This window comes from Parasteatoda tepidariorum, chromosome 3 (genome assembly GCF_982258835.1).
Source record: "Parasteatoda tepidariorum strain Cologne lab strain chromosome 3, Ptep-v5.0, whole genome shotgun sequence".
NCBI classification, from domain to species: domain Eukaryota; kingdom Metazoa; phylum Arthropoda; class Arachnida; order Araneae; family Theridiidae; genus Parasteatoda; species Parasteatoda tepidariorum.
Genome location: NC_141757.1, coordinates 118,923,941 through 118,937,054, shown reverse-complemented (window position 1 = coordinate 118,937,054; position 13,114 = coordinate 118,923,941). Strand labels below are relative to the sequence as shown.

The following is a 13,114-nucleotide window of genomic DNA, read 5'->3' as shown; positions in this document are numbered from 1 at the left end:
GAACGATCATAAGTATTGTTGGGGGCTCTTTAGAACGTTTGTCGTCGAGACAAGGGAGGAATCAATATCAGATACAAATTCGTATAGAAATGTTCCTTCTCGGCCTAGTTAGAGCTTTTATCGATGTTCAGAAGGAACTTTTCAAACAATACAAACTAATAAGTTGGGTGAGTCTTTTCGATTAAATCAGGAGAAATATATTCTTTTGCTCGTTGATTTACAGCGTAGGATGCCTGATAAAAGAGTTTTGATTTACTTAGTATGGTAATTGGCAGGCCAATTGGTTACAGTTAGGCGGTGAGGCGTGACAAGTAAAATCAAGTATTTGTTCAAATAATCGAAATAAGTGGAAAAAATTTTAATATTATTTTTTGTTCTCTTTTATCCCGAGGTCTATGAGTTTAACCTATGTGGGATTTTTCCTTTCCATTTTGTTATCACTTTCAAAAAGTAGCGAGTCATTTTTTATTGACCGCAATTTAAAGAAATATCAAATGTATGTTTTATATTTTCATAAATTGCTTTGATCTTTTTCAGTAATTATGTTGAAACGTTGGCGTATCAATTAGTAGTCTAGATCCATAATTAAACGAGTTTGCATAACTTAATAGGCTACATAATGTTTTTTTTATTAGCTATACTAATTTTTTTTTTTTTTTTTTTTTTTTTTTACTGAGCTTCATTAGTAAGAAACGCTTTTTATTGACGATAGTTTAAAAATTATAAAAAGTATATTCTACATTTTCAGAAATTGTATTTCTGAAATAGATTCAAACACGGAGGAAACAAATCTGGTTAAATTACCGCAGTGTATGATAAGTTTTTCAGGATTTTTTTACTGTATGGCAATAACATTTCAAGAAGAAAAAAAATTTTGGTAATAAAACCCAAAATATGCGGCATTTAGATAGTTTATTTGATAGTTTTTTCGTTCATATGATAACGGTTTCATGAAAATTCTGATTTTAGAAATTACAGTTCTTGTTACCACACATTGAGTAAAAAATACAAAATTGTAAACTAAATTTAATGGAATAAATGACATGCTCTAGGGTATCATGATGAAATTACCAAATTTTATCACATGTTATAAAACAATATTTTACTGCTGCTTTTACCAAAATTACCAAAGCACTTTCTAAACTTTTTCCCAAAAGGGCCAGAAATACGTTATATTCTACGATATTCTGGTAGTTTTGACCATACTTTTTCCTCAATCTAGAAGCTATAGCTTTGGCTCATTAATTAACATTAATTAACATCGATAATTAAAATGGCTGTTTAGTCTACTATGCTCCAAAACTTTTTATCGAGCAAAATTCTAGCTCATTAGAATGTAGAAAGGAGAATTAATCGTAGATAATAAAATACTTGCGTTTTTGTTTGTTTTGAAATTTCTTAAAATATGAATAATAATATTCTGTGATAAAGTCATATGGTGTTTTTAGGAAATTGATCAATACCTAAAATTGATTAGCCGTAAAAAATTAAATATTTTCTTCTCAAGACAGTTTTAAATAGCAAATATTCTAGAAGCATGGGGCAGTAAAAATTGGCAAAAAAAAGAACATGGGTCATAAAAAAAAATTTCAACATTCCTCTAATAATTAGACGCAACGCACTTAAATTTTAACATGATAAAATTAGCAGAGTTTTTTAACATTTTAAATGGCTTGAAAAATCATTAGTTTATTTTGGAGGGATTTGACAGAAAAAATTCACAATTAAAAAAAAAGACTCCTTATTTTCAACAATAATTTGAAAAATGTTTATTAAAGGTATTCATTGTAAAACATACTAAATGGGAAATATCATTCAGCAAAAATTTATGTTTCCTTTGGTTATTGTTATGACAAAACAATTTTTTTAAAAAATCCGAAATATGATTTAGTTTTTATGTTGGTTCCATATAAAATTAATTTTTGTACTTAGTTTACTTCAATTTAAACAAATACAAAAATCCTGTTACCATTTTTCAACTACAAATTAATAAATATATTAACCACTTATTGAATTCATTCATAGCCTTTCTATTTGAGTCTCTAATTAACTTGTTTATGAATGAGGAAATGAAAATTAAATTGAATTCAAAAATTTTAACAAGGATGTAAGACTTGAAAACTGTTTTTTATGATTGCAGTTCAGATTTAGAGATCTTTTATTATAGGTTATCATTCACAATCTTTCATTTATAAAGTAATAAATCTATAAATTGCATGTCGAATTCCTTTATAACCTTCTAATTTGAGTTTATTTCTAATAAACGTTTTTGAATGAGGAAATATTAAGTTGTTGAAATTCAAAATTCTTAACAAAGTCGAAAACTATTTTTGTAATTTCAGTTCAGATTTAGAGATTGATTGTATCAGCTCAAATCTTTCATCTATAGACTATCTAATATAATCTATTCATTTATAAATTACATTTCGAATTCCTTTATAACCTTTCTATTTGAGTTCGTTTCTAATTAACTTTTTTTTTTGTTTGAATGAGAAAATGGTTATTAAGTTGTTGTTGTAATTCAAAATTCTTAAGAAAGACATTTAAGACTCGAAAACCTTTTACCTAAGATTTCAGTTCAGATTAAAAGTAATGAGCATTTCGATGATTCTTACAGCACCAACTAAACCAACAATCAAATTATTATTATTTTTCTTCTTTATGAGCGGAAACCTCGCCAACATACATATTTTTTTCCAGTTCAACTATACATCATTCTAGACATCTTAAACTCGAAATTTTTCCTGTCTGTCAAAGATAATGGGAGAGGAAGAAAGCGAAATTATTTTTACCTGTTGAATTGCAAATGAAACTCCACCTTGTGAGATGACCCCGCAAATAGCTGACCGGAACAGGTTGAGGCCCCCTCTGAAATTCAAGGTAAAGACTATTAGAATTTTACCCCTAAATTTGCCTCTTTTTCGCCCCCTCGAGCATCTATCGTGATTCCAAAAAAGAACTTTCTCTCGGATGTGAGAAAACAGTAACTTTCTCACATCTTACGTTTTTTTTTTTTTTTTTTTTTTTTTTTTTTTTTTTTTTTTTTCTCTCTCTCTTCCTTTTTGATGAATTGGATTTTTTTTATAAAGAAAAGCTAATAAAATAAGCTTTTAATATGATATTGTGAATTTTCTACGATTGCTTAAATTAAAATTTATTTGGATGGATTAAGTTGAATTTTCTCATATAACCCATGAACGAAAAGTTGATAGCTTATTAAACTAACTATATAGGATATTAAATCAAATTTTATTCTATTTAAAATTAACAGTGAAATGATTTATTATTATTTCACTTTATTTGTATTTATCTCCATAATCATTCATAAAAGCAAATGAAATAAGATTTTCAAATAAAATATGCTTTTAATATGACATTGTGAATAGTCTACAAATGATTTAATATTAAATTTATTTATACTGATGAAGTTGAGTTATCTCAAAAATCTGTTAAACGAAAAGTTCACTGTTTATTACTCTCTGAATAGGGCAGTGCTTCCCAAACTTATCACTTTTGTGTACCCTTTCTAAATTTTTCGTGACGCTGTGTACCACTAATAAAAAAATGAATGTATTTTTTGCTGCAAAAAAATTGCACAAAACTTAAAAATCACAACTAGCTGTTGACACCACTAATTACTAACTGTTAACTCTGCAAAAAATAGCCAATAGAAAAATAAGTAATCGTAAATTTTCCTGTCTAGCTTTGTTTTTACATAAAAAAAATTTGAAACTTTCGTTTGTTGCAAGATATTTCGCACAAGAACGCGTACCCCCGCTAAACTGTTCCCGTACCCCTGGGGGTACGCGTACCACACTTTGGGAAACACTGGAATAGGGTATTAAATCAAATTTTTATTTCTTAAGAAATTAAGTGCAACGTGACTCATTATTATTTCCCCTAATGGATATTTATCCCCAAAATCATTCTTCAAATTAAGGATGTTTTTCTTAAAGAAAATAATATGTTGTTTCACGATTTTATAACTCTGATTGTATTGTTTTTTAAAATTCATGGTTCTTATGAAGATAAAATGTTAAAATAAGTGATATTATCAAATAATATTTTATTATACATTTTTCTAAAAATAATTTAAATTCAGTTCTCATTCAGTTTTTAAGTGCAAACTTAAGTACTTATTAAATAAACTATAATATATATTAAAAAACATTCTTATCTTTTACAAAAATGCGTGTGCTGTGATTTGATTATTCATTAATATGATTTGATTAAACAAAAAATAATATCCTTTCATTCCTTCTTATTTTACTGAACTAACTTCCTTTTTAGTCTACTAAAAACGTAGTTTGGCATTTCTATTTTATTTCATTATTTTAAAAATAGTTTGAACAAACAGAATCTTTCGCTTAAGATTGGTAATCACAATGTGAAAAAGTGAATATTGAAATGTGATGGATGGTATTTGCAATGTGTAATTCTCCAAATTGAACGAAAATGTGTCAAGTTATCTATCGGAGCAAGTATATAATCGAACCTATACAAATGTGTCACTGCTGAGGCCACTATTATAAGACTTCCCTGAACTGTGGTGTATGCACAAGTGCCACAGGAGGTTCTTGGTTTGAGTCCTGGCAGCACACGACGATCATCTCATTCACTGATATCTTTCTCCGCTGCCATTTTGAGACTATGCATTTTGTTCAAAAATAAGTAATGCTGTTTCAATTTTGAACACGCGGGGTTTTCAAATTTGACTATATTTGACTGGAAGCTATTTTGATATACTTTTGCTCAGTCTTGCGAAGCCTTTTTTTTTAAAGTGCAAATTCAGAAGAAATGAGATAACCCTTTTCTCGAAATTAGTCACAGAGCGTGATTCAATACCTTTGCAGTATCACGGTTACACATTTAACTTAACTGAATTCGAAACATCCAATCGATCAGTGACACTATAAAGATTCATCGCTTGTTACGCGTCAAGTGCTTCAATTTCGGATCGTCGTTTTAAATTATGCACTCTCTGACCAATCAAGTTGGAGAGAAAGTCGGATCTAGTTAACCTTTCATCTTTTTTGTCTCTGCCACTTAAAAGATAACACCTCTTTTTCTCAATGAAAGCAAAGTGATTCAAATTCTACCCACTCAATTTATTGGCAATCCCACGAGGCGATCAAGTTGTAGAATAGTAGATACATAAAAATACCTACGTAGATATTGGATTTGAAGGATGGGACACTTGATACCAAAATTTTAAAATGTTTAACGTATAAAAATTATCGAACAGCCGATTTTTTTTTTCAAACACCCCTTCATTTTCAGGTACATTTTTATTTTTACAGTTCATGACAAGCATCTTATATTTATAAACTTTTGAAATTTAAAAATGATTCCTTATTTTTTCAATAATACTAGGTGTTCCATAATAACCACTCTTAATATTAATATTTAGGAGCCTTGCCATGAAATAATATCTAAAAAGTATACACAATAGTGGTACTGAGAAGGGGAGAACTGAAAGCATCAAAACCTATTTGATTGCCAAATGAAACAGAGAACAGTTGAAAGGCGAATAATAAAAACACCTCTAGTTTCGTGATGGACAATTAAACTTGTTTTGAAACTCTCGCTCATGCCTTTTTCAGTTGCTAATTCGTTTGATTTCGAGTAGTAATTCGTTTGAGCTCTACCAAATCTTGAAAAGTTATCACTAAATTGTTGGCATTTTTTTCTTAAAGACGAAAAAAAAGCTTAGTAATTTTTTAAATATTTGTCTGTTTTGAAGTCTGAACAATTCGTTTCAGCATGTAGTTTAAAATTATGTAATTGCGTATAAACGAAATTGTAAATGCATATGAAGTTTAAATTATGTAAGCCTATGTAGCTTAAAAAGTACGCTTTATTTCAATTTTAAGGAACTCGAGCTACTTTAGGTTTTTGATTGTCCTCAGTGAAAAAGTTTATAAACTCTTAAGCAGTTACAAACTTTTAAAAGTTTTAAAAATAGCATATGAGTCGATAAACATGTTATTTATAGATATTTTTTTCATAAAACATAATTGCTCTATAAGAAACAATACGCAAACTAAAACAACAATGCTAGCCACACCAACTACCGACATAATGAACAAATTTAAAATATTTCGGAATCTAAAAAACTCTCCTTTCTTTTATGCGTAATATACTTTCCTTTTAATCGTTATTTACACTGATTATAATAACTTATCATTAATCTCAAATTTTATTTTAAAGCTCACAACGTGATTTCATTTATAATGCTTCCATTTCAGTAAATACTTATGCAAGGAAAAGAAGAAAAAAAAAGCAGGTTTGGAATTTCCATTTATTATTCGGCAGAAAGAAATGAATCCCGTCATCACAGCTTTAGATAAGAACTGCTCAAGTGAAGGTGTTAAATTCATTATATCTCTTACAAATATATTTTTCTTCTTCTGACAAGAAGAGAGAAAGTTATTTTTCTTTTGCCCCGAAGTCACTTCACTGATGTGAGTAAGACGCTTTTGAAGATTAAGCCAAATCTGGCGTGGTAATACAGATCGTGAGAAATCGTTTAGTGTAGAAACTCAAGTCTGGTGAGATTAGCGGAATGCTGTCATGTTCGGAAGAATGCCCGGATGAGAGCGAAATTTGTCATCGAGTAGAAGAGAAGTGTAAATAATACGACAGAAGAGACGTTATGCCCATACAAATTCGATGAAAATTCGATCGCAGGTAGATAAAAGAGCAACGAAGGTTATAACTTTACTCTATCAAAGAGAGACGAAAAAGAAGAATCTAGTTTTTCTGACACTTGCAATCCTCACTTCCTTAGATAGAAGTGTTTGTAGTTTTGCTTCCAGAAATGTCTGAAATTCTGTGTGCAAAAATTAATTTTTGCAAAAAAATTATTTATAATGTTACTACATCAATGGGAACAGGTTCTAATTATTCTGTTATTTGAATCCTCACTTCCTTAGATAGAATCGTCTTTTTTTTTTTTTCTTTCTTTTTTTTTGGCGATTGTAAGATAGATAATGTCGATTTGATTCTAGAAATGTCACAAATTCTGTGCGTAAGAATTAATTTTGTGAAAGAAATTATTTATAATGTTACTATATCAGTGGGAACAGGTTCAAATTATTCTGTCATTTGAATTCTCACTTCCCAAGATAGAAGCGTCTGGTAAAGTAATTTTTTGGCGGATGTAAGATGGATAATGTCGATTTGCTTCTAGCATCATTGCATGCGTTGCTGTGGCGACCGCTGCAGCTTGATATATTTTTTTTTTTTTTTTTCCCTTTCTGAATCTTCATTTCCTAAGATGGAAGTGTATGTGAAATAGGTTTTCTTCTAGAAAAGTCGGAAGTCTCCGGGTAAAAATTTTATTCGCAGCCACTAATATTGTGAAAAAATTAATTTTAACTTTCTTGCATCAATGGGAAAAGATTAAAGCTGTTCTGCTATTTGAATCTGCACTTCCTTAGAAAATGTATGTTATTCCTTATGCGAAAGTTTTCTTTTGGTGATTGCGTATATATTTTCAATGTTTTGCTGTCTTTTTTTTTTCATACACGCTTCAATCATATAGCTACAAAGTGTTTCGCATGTTGGCTTTAAATCTAAACAATAAGGGTTGAAATCATATACTATCTCTGATAATATTGCTCAACTGTAGTAGTATAAGTTTGAGTTCTAAAACTCTGAGTTTCGGTAACTTGGAGTGGAGTTTTAGAATAAAACGTCAATCGATTTAATCATGTCATATTTTTATGCTTTGCTAAGTAGTTATTGAGTATTGCTTTTTTCTGAGACGCAAAGATGAAGGACACATTGAATAAAACAGAAAAACGGAAGACAGAAGTGGTCATGTTGAGGCGAACCCAACTTAGATAATTCGATTTCTTAGTAAAAGCCAAGGTACATTCAACCTTACCAAAATCTAATCTCACTCATAAATTTCCTCTGATATAACTATTTTCAAAACCGTTAAGAGTTTAATCATAACTAAAAAAAATTTCAAAATAGAGAGTATAATCAGGTCGGAAATTCTTCTCACTTAACTATTTTCATACTTAAGTGCTAAGCATATTATCAGATCTGTAATTTCACTCCAATAAACAAGATTCGGTCAAAAGTGTTAAAAGAATATTCCGATCCGAAATCTCTCCGATCTATCTGTTTGCAAACAAAAGTGTTAACCATATATATAGTCAGATCTGAAATTTTACTCAGATATTTTCTCACGAAAGTGTTAAAAGTGTAATCAGATTAGAAATTCCAAGCATCCATTTTTAAGCTAAAGTGTTAAGATTATAATCAGATTTGAAATTTGATTGATCCAATTATAATTATCACGAAGTATTAGTGCAATTTAATTTTGTCATCTCTATTTAATGTTTTTTACAAAATTTGGTGCAGTAATCACATTCATCAATATGAATCATACTAAAATTTTAGTTATTAAACGCATTGTTGACCTATACGAAATGTCTATATAAGGGCATTAAGCGACCCTTTGCAGTACTTATTCATTGGAGTTCTTGAAATATAGGTTTGCGCAATGTCTGGGTGCGAAAATAAAATGTCGTAATCACAACAATTCACTAAATCAAACACAGTTCATACCTATCTATTCCTTGATGCCTCTGTGAGACATGACAGTAATTGCGGAGGAGCCCCAGGGCGTAATTATTCATGTCGGCGAACCGCCCCAGGAGGTGACCGGATGTGTTAGAGGTCACGCAACTTTCCCTTTTATGTACCCCGAAGTAAAGGGGTGATAGAGAAGGGTACAGTTCTTGTCTAATGATGAGAATATTTATATCTGGGAAATAGAAATATTATCGTTTGCTTTCTGGTTTTGGTGCGATAAACAAATGTTCTTCTTAAGTGGAATCCGCTGCATAATGTGGTTCACTGTACCTAAGAAATATTTCTGGAATTATTTTTGTTTTATCGTTTGCGTCTCGAAATGCAAATGACTTTTGCTTTTGTTATATTATGTAGAAATATTTTCTCCCCTTTCTTTTTCATATAAAAGGGATACGCGATTATTATTAGCCAGGTTATTCCTCCCCCTTCTATTTCCAAAATGCAAACGAATGTTTTTATTTTATATCTTGTTTTGTCGAAGAATCAAATACAAATTCACATTTCTTTCATTCAGAACTTAATGGAATAAATTTTAGTGTAAACAAGCATTGATATTTTAATGATTGTTGATTATCAACGTATTTTTATCTCTCTTTTAGAAAAACTATGACTTATACACTACGTAACTTAAACAAAATCGAAGAATAATGAACAAATTATGTAAACAGATTTGAAATAATATCTTACTCTTCCAAACATTATTCTCTTCTTTCCAAAAATTTGTTTTTTCTTAAAAAGCGTTTGTTTTCATGAAAAAATTTATAACAATTGATGTGTAAGGTAAATTAAAAAATATCTGAACATAAAGGATGATTTAGTGGGATGAAGTGTGAAATGATGATGAATGTAAGATAGAATATTGTTGTGTCATAATACTTAGGAAAAAATAAAGTAAGGTAAAAGTATTACGTCAAAAGAAAAAAAAATCATTACTCACCAAGATACTCATTTAAACTATTTACATAATATATATATTTCTTGCAGGCTAAGAACATATAATTATGGCCACTTGTGTTGTTGGCGTATAAAGCACATCAACTAAGCAATATTTATAAATTACAATTTTTTTTTATATCAAAATTTTTAAATGAAATTATTTGTAAATCATGATTTAACTATTTCCACGTAAACATTTTAAATATTACTGATAACTTTTTCGGGCAGCAACTTATAAATATTCTTTAATCAAAACTACCACAGTAACGTTCAATCAACGTCAAATTAATACTGTTTCCATTTAAATAAAATAAAACTAATCTTCTCACTTAATTTAGGAACACTTTCTTAAATTATTTTTTCTCAATAATTAACTTTTAAAGATACTTGGAATATTTTGCTCTCCCCATAACTACATATTTAGGCCACGTTATAAAATATAAACTATTTTCTGTTTAATTGAGTGTGACACCAAGATAGAGACATAACCGTTATGATACATATTCATAAAAAGCAATCATTATAAATGATCTGGTCACATAATAAAATGCTAATGGAAACCTTTCAACCGCTTCCGTTGACCACTAAATAATGATGCTGACCAGATGAAACAATTATACTGCAGTATCCAACATTCTAATATAATTTCAGCTGACTCACGACTCCAAAAAGAACAAACAGTAGAACGGTTGCCAAGGGGGCCTGGCCTTCTAGCAAGCCATCCTTTCATTTCATTTATCATCCGAATCAAAATGATCTTCATAACAACCGGTGTGTGACTTGGCTTATCTTCATTGCTGATCTGTGGTGGGCGAGTATATTGTCTTCTTTGGTGACCTCTGGGCAATTTTTCTTGCACCACGGAGGTCTTCATTTTCAGCGGTGTATTGTTTTTATGCCCCTTTCTTCCCTAATCGACGACCCTGAAAGTCAGCTGATCCTCTACAATTCTTGTGTGTAAAAATAAATTAAAAAAGGTTGGCATATTCTAAGAAATATCAAGTAAGAACAGGAACAGTTGTAAAAACTATGGTCACTCGCTCTAAGTTTAACTGCATTTTTATTAATTCAGTTTAGTTTTTGTAACGGCAGAAATTTGCTTTTAAATTTTCTACCAGTATTCAATAAAACTAAACAAAAATTTTTAAGCAGTTTAAGATATATTATAATTTTTTTTTAAAATTGAGAAAATTCGTTTAAAGCTGCGCAAGATATAAGTAATTAAATTAGTTCATTTATACTACGCATGCTCGGAAAAACTTAAAATGCATGTATTAGCTTAAATATAACATTTTTGGCAACTCATAAAAAAGTGGGATTTGCCTGTCTTAAAAATTTGAGAAGTTTCGAGTAATTTTCTAAGAAGCTTTTGTACTTCTTAAAAGAAAAGCTCAAAATGATAAGGGGTTTTCCAAATACTTCATTTTGTACCATTGAAGAAGATCTTTTAAAAAAGATAATGACATTGTTGGGGATCATCCTCCATTAAAGTATCTTTTTTTGCCTGTTTTCTTTCCTTATCAAATCACATTTTGGTATATAAACGTTTATTGTAAGGTATTGTCATTTGTTATTAAATTCTGTCTCATGATAAAAAAAAAATTATACTTGTAGAAAACCCTTTTAAACAGTGCTAAACTAATTGAAAAATCGCTTGAATTTTTAAGATTTTTAAATCGGACTTTTTTCATTATTTGCCAAATATGATTCACTACAAAATTAAGAAAAAAGTTCTTTTTTAATTATTTCCGCGCATTCACAGTATAAAAGAACTAGTTTAACTAACTCATATCTTGCTCAGTTTTAAACGAATTTTTCTCCAATTTTAAAGCAAGCATTTCGTAATTAATTTTAATTTGTTCTAAAATTTTTTTAATTGAATACTGTTAAAGTTTTAGCGAAAAAACGTAAGAAAAAAATAAAAATTTTCTTTACCCATATTTCCTAAAATATTTAAACTAGGCTAGGGAAATTTTGTGCAATTCTTGCATATAATGACCGAAATAATTGTCACAAGTTACAAATCTATTGCTACATTTTTGGCTTAAGGTGTTTAATATATATATATATATATATATATATATATATATATATATACACAAATTAACATGAAAAACATGAATAAAATAAAAAACTAAATGGTAGAGAAACAAGAATGGTAAAAGCAAATAGTCGTTGTCAAAACACATCTATTGCTATAAATGCGATATTTCTGAATAAAGAATAATTATCCTAAGATAAAAATTATTCTTTATATGTGTCCTTATATATATATATATATATCTTATATATTTATACGTTCTTATATATATATATATATATATATATATATATATATATATATATATATATATAAGAACGTTTACTCCTTTTATTGAACTCAAATTGGAAGAAGTACCAAAGTATCATTATTTTTACCTCCTTATACATTTCATTTTTTATTCTATAAATATCAATAAAAGGTTTTCTTAAGGATATAAAAAGAACACGATTCATATTAAATGTATAAAATTTAGAAATAGCTATTTCGATCTTAACAGCTATCCTTTTATTTCAGACGGTTAACAGTCACGCTAATCAAAAGGATCATTTTAGCCATCCATAGTAAAAGCATCATTTACAGAACAAAAAAGCTTTTATTGATGCGTCAGTTTTGTTGTGACAAAACAATCGTTGTAATTAACGAATTCCCTTCACTAAAAAAGCAGCGCCAAAGAATAAAACTTTCGCACGCTTTATTAACTGATGGCCGAAATTACAGAAACAAAACAATCATCACTTCATTTAACTTCCAATTTAGGCGATTCTCCCACAGCAATGAATAATTGGCTGTCCCGTTCTTCTTCCAAATCGCTCCAGATCTACGCTGCCATTAAAAAAATCTCCCACGCCGCCTAGATTGGCTCCCCTGACCTTCAAAAGAAAGAGACCTTAATTTGGATCAAAATTTGATTTTTTTTCCCAGAATGAAAGGAAGATTGACGTACTGAGTAGAGAAGGTCGAAAAAGTGGAATCTCCTAATTAAGTTGATCATTTATATTCAAAATGGAATCATTGGATGAGTTATTTGCGGAGGTTTGAAGAAGGCAAGGCCGTAACAATGACTGTAAAATTAGGGTATTGTACCAACAAGTCGAAGTGGAATTCTTTTGGATACGTTTGACCAATTCTTCGTTACATTCTTCCTAAACCGTTTTTTTTAAACAATTTATTAAGAATTTTCAATTCAGTTAAGAAATTCAGAGTGTTCGGTAATCAACGCTCTTAATATATATTTCTATATTTCTGGAATCCCCGTCAAAAATGTTACTAAAAAAATATACACATTAAAAGTCTGTAATTAACATTAGCAGTAGGAACGAAGGTATTGTACTTAAATGAATCATTACTGAGGAAGGAGGATAAAAACATGAAAACCAATTTTATTGGCTTATGAAACTCGAAGATGTTTTTTAATGTTTTATTGATTCCCTACTTATTCTACTGAATTTCATTTCCCCCCACTTTTCTTCGACAATCAATAGGTTTTGATACATTTAGCCCTTCCTTCCTTAGTAGTCATTCGCT

The 13,114-nt window shown here is 29.5% G+C and overlaps 1 protein-coding gene across 2 annotated transcripts in view; it reads right to left on the bottom strand.

Moving 5' to 3' along the window:
- LOC107449775 (uncharacterized) overlaps positions 1 to 13,114 on the bottom strand; it is a 112,713-nt gene that overhangs the window by 75,290 nt on the left and 24,309 nt on the right. The window contains exon 2 of one of the 2 annotated variants that reach the window (XM_016065424.4): positions 2,793 to 2,868. The exons of the other annotated variant lie outside the window; for it this stretch is intronic. The gene's annotated coding sequence lies outside the window, so the exon portion shown is untranslated. The remainder of the gene's footprint in view (positions 1 to 2,792; positions 2,869 to 13,114) is intronic. 2 annotated transcript variants of the gene reach the window in all.